This window comes from Camelus dromedarius, chromosome 36 (assembly GCF_036321535.1).
Source record: "Camelus dromedarius isolate mCamDro1 chromosome 36, mCamDro1.pat, whole genome shotgun sequence".
Classification (NCBI taxonomy): domain Eukaryota; kingdom Metazoa; phylum Chordata; class Mammalia; order Artiodactyla; family Camelidae; genus Camelus; species Camelus dromedarius.
This window is the reverse complement of record NC_087471.1, coordinates 1,096,201-1,100,507: the sequence shown is the minus strand read 5'-3', so window position 1 is coordinate 1,100,507 and position 4,307 is coordinate 1,096,201. Positions and strand designations below refer to the sequence as shown.

The window sequence follows — 4,307 nt, the reverse complement described above, 5'->3', positions numbered from 1 at the left end:
CGGGGAGGCGGCTGTGGGCACACCTGGTGGTGCGACAATCTATACAGCAGAACAGAAAACGGCACCAGGAAGCGTAAGCAGGAGCTGAGCAAGTGGAGGGCTGCCCCGTGCTAACGGGCTGAAGCCCTCGGTATTGGAAAAATGCCAGTCCTTTCAAAAGTGATCTATGCATCTCAAAGCCCCGTTTACCCCTTCCCACCACCTCCCCCCACTCCACCAGTGACCGTAAGTTTGTTCTCTATGTCTGTGAGTCTGTTTCTGTTTTGTAAATAAGTTAGTGTCATTTTTTTTTTACTATACTTCAATTTTTCAAAATATGATCTATAAATTCAGTGTGATTCCAATCAAATATTCAATATTTTTTCACTTTTCCTTTTTTATTGAGGTACAGTCAGTTACAAAGTGTCCATCTCTGGTGTACAGCACCAGTCATGCACATACATACATAAATTTGTTTCTTTTCATTAAAAGTTATTACAAGATATTGAATATAGTTCCCTGTGCTGTACAGAAGAAATTTGGTTTTTCTCTTTTTTTATATATAGTGGTTATCATCTGCAAATCTCAAACTCTCTCAAATAGCCAACGTGTGTGTGTGTGAAACTTGACAAGCTGAATCTAAAATTCATGGAAACAGAGGAGCCATGACACTTGAAGGTGGAAGGACTTCCTCTGCGGGACCTCATTCTACCGAGATTTATTACAAAGGCTCAGAAGGAAGCCAGTGCGACATCAGCTCAAGGACTGAAAGAAAACGGGCCGATGGAAGAGACTAGAAAGCTCAGGGTGACGTCGTACAAACACGACCCTCGGTTTCTGAGGAGGATGGTGCTGCAGCGCAGGGGACGCTCCCAGGGAGCCACGGTGAGACCTGGGACCAAACGTGAGCCGTGGGCTGTGTCCGCCCCAGTCCGGGGCGCGGAGAAGCCCTGCGTAAAAGGCCAGACGGTAGGGGTTTAAGCAGTGATGCCGACCGCCTTCAGGACTTCCGCTCGGCAAGGGCTTCACAAACCGGGCGTGAAAAGCAACAGCCGTCGAGGGAAACACTGAGCGGCCTCGGCTGCACTGCAGTTCAGAACTTTCGTTCGGCAGAGGAGCACATTCAGAAAGCAAAGCAGGCAACGCTGAAGGCGAGCGTTCGGAGACGGCGCTGAGAGGGGAAGGGGAGTAAGGACGTGATTCGCGTGAACGTCGGGGCAGCTGCAGGGCGAACACGGAGGTGGCGAGGGGCAGGGAGGCCGGGAGGGAGGGGCCCCCGGGGGCAGGCCACGCGCAGCCTCCCCAACTGGCGGGTGTGACACAGAGGCTGGTTTTTAATCGTTAATGATGGCCCGTAAGTTTTCTAAGCTTTTCTGAAGGGTTAGCATTTCACAATAAAAAAAATGCAAATACATATATAATACGTCTCTATTTTTAAAATCCATCCACTAGGTGGATGAAGCGGGTTATTTTTTGAAATAGATGGTAATGATGTGGGAACTGTATTTTTAAAAGGAAAAAAATCCGTCAGAGTCTGTAAAATTCTCCCTCAGAGAAGCCTAATGTCCCTTTGCGGGAAGAAGGTGCCGTCCCTGCACAACCCCGGGGGGACGCTGAGTGCAGGGCGACTGGACGGAGCTCCGTGCGGAAGCACCTCCCGCCCCACTTACGTCCGTCTGCCTGGCCTCCACAGGAGCTTTGCAGAAATAAAGATCAGCCTAATTCTTCCAGTCAGGTGGCGCGGAGCGCGGGAGGAGCAGCGCAGAGCAAAAAGCCCCATTCCGCCCTGGAGAGGCCGGTGTTCCCAAGGACGCAGTGCCCGAGCGTGCGCGAGGCCTGCCCAGCAGATGCCGAGAGCCGGCGGTGAGCTGGGGGCACCGGGTCAGCGGGCAGACAGGGCGCCCCGGATCTCCACGTGGACACCGGCCTCCCGGGTCCCGTTTGAACGGCCAGAGGCTCCTGAAGACAGAGCCAAAGCCGCGGTAAAGGTCACAGAGCAAAGTCCTTGATGAAGAACACACCCCCCCGAATGATTAACGAGGAGAAAAGCCTTGCTCAGGCCCCAGTGTCCCAAAGGACCTTAAGATGAAGGGAGTCTCAAGGACTCGGAGACTTTCCTGGTGCTTTTATCATCTCCAAAGCCCAAAGAAGGAAGCTCGAAAATCACAGCCAACATTTACTTGGCTCTGAATGCGAGATTTGTTTGGGAGTTTGGAAAAGTAAATATTTAATTTTTAAAAACTATTTGCAGGGAAATAAACCTTCATTGGAGTTTCCATAACCTGAGATAAAGATGTATTAAGCAGGGAGGCAGCAGCCTGCGTTCGCCTCACTTTGGAAGGAATTAAAAACATAGCTACTCTTAAAGCACAGCCTGAAAAAGGCTGGCAAACATACCAACTGAAAATATAAAAACGGAACAGAGGCAAATGTTTTAAAAGGCGTGCGGTAACAAGTGGTGGTGAGGAGGCCGAGTCTGACAGGCAGGCAACATGGAGCCGACATTCTGGAAAACAGCCCGGTGGTTTTCACTTTATCATATGACCCAGTCATCTCACTCCCAGGAGTCCACCCCAGAGGCAGAAAAACGTTCACCCACACAAAGATTTGTACGACAACGGTCGGAGCAGCCTCATTCACAACAGCCAAAAGGTGGAAACACCCAAATGTCCATCAACGGATGAATGGACAGGTAGAGCCTGGTGTGCTCCTGCGATGGAGGATTCATCCACAGGTGAGATGAGCAGACTGCTGACACAGGCCACGACACAGGTGAACCTCAAAACCATCCTGCTCCGTGAAAGAAGCCAGGTGCCAAAGACGACAGGTGGGAGATGGCGCTGACGTGAAATGCCCGGCAAAGACGGATCCACGGGGACAGAAAGCAGACCCGTGGGTGCCCAGGGGAGCGGCGGCAGCGAGGGCTGACCGCAGACAGGCACGGGGGGTGTTTCGGGAGTGATGGAGACGCTCCAAAGCTGGCCTGGGGGGAGTGGCTGCAGAACCCTACAGATTACCACAATCGACTGCATCATGTGCTTCACGTGGGTGAAGTTTACGGTATGTAAATTAGGCCTCAGGAAAGCTCTTTTTGTAAAAAGGAGCAGAGTAAGCCAATGAGCGAGGAATGGATTGTTCCACAAATCGTGTGAGGACGTTGGCTAAGCAGTCAAGGGGAAGAAAGCAGCTTGCATCTGACCTCTGCTGCAGGCACCGAGAGACGCCTAGCTTTGTATTAGCCAAACCGGGAAAACCATTAGATGGAAAACATGGTTAATAGGTAACGAATTTCAACGCGGGGGTGAGAGGAGCTCGCTAAGTTCAAAATCAATGGAAAAATCCATGAAGGACAAGAAATGCTGTTTGACTGGGAAACAGGTTTAGGCACCTACGCAGACAAAAATACAAGAGAAGTCAGAGGACAGAGGACAAACCGGAAACCTAGCTTTGCTGCAGACAGGACAGGCTGCGTTCCCCTAATGCTCGAGTACGGGACTCAGCAAGGGAGACACCAGCCCCGGGCGCCCCGGGCGCCCCGGGCCCCACGGTGCGCCTGCTCCGCCCCGCGCGCCCTGCGCTTCCTGCGCAAGCGTTTGTTGAAAACCAGCCTCGCGAGAACACGCTGTCCCGCCCCCGAGGGCTCCGACCACGCCGAGGCTGGGAGCGGGGCGGTGTGTGTGGCACGAGCGCTGAGCCCGCCACGCTGCCCCCTCCCCTCGCCTCCCCCGAAGACCCCCTCCCCCTGGGGACTCAGGGCTCTGCCCCCCCCAACATGCAGGCACCACCCCGGGAGGAAGAGCATTTATTTACCCCAAAGAGTGAGGCTCCGAGCAGTTACTGGTGCTCTGAAATGCGTAACATTCTGTCTAAAGCCGGGGGAAGAGAAGGAGGGAGAGATTCAACACGCTGGGGCTTCGCCTGGGATCATAATGTGGGGAGAGGAGCGAGGATTGGAACGTGTGGCTGAGGAAGGCAAGGGCCCTGAGAGGCTGATCGAGGCTGGCGTGAAAACCTACATCGTACCCTCAAGCGTGTGCAAGGGAGCGTCCACTTCTTTGTTTCCTCCAGATCCACTTCCATCTGGCTCTGAGCCATCGTGCCACGAGTGACACAAAGTTCAGCCTCCCTCTCCCTCTGCACTGGGCATGTCGAGGTCTCGGGGACCCTCAGGCACGGACGCCCCTTCCCAGCACGAGCCCGGCCCAGGAGGCAGGCCAGCATCACCCTTGGTGAGGATGGAAGCCATGTCTGCCAAGGGCACCACGCTGTTCCCTTCAGGGAACTGGTCACTCTACAGCATGCTGTCAGGACCAGGGACGTGCGTCTGT

At 53.6% G+C, this 4,307-nt stretch overlaps 1 long non-coding RNA gene across 1 annotated transcript; it reads right to left on the bottom strand.

The window, feature by feature from the left end:
• Positions 1–358: 358 nt before the first annotated feature.
• On the bottom strand, positions 359–3,483 carry LOC135320046 (uncharacterized). Its single transcript, XR_010379177.1, has 2 exons — positions 1,650–3,483; positions 359–1,150 (listed from the first exon to the last, which is right to left on the bottom strand). It is a non-coding gene; the product is annotated as an uncharacterized LOC135320046 (long non-coding RNA).
• Positions 3,484–4,307: the final 824 nt, after the last annotated feature.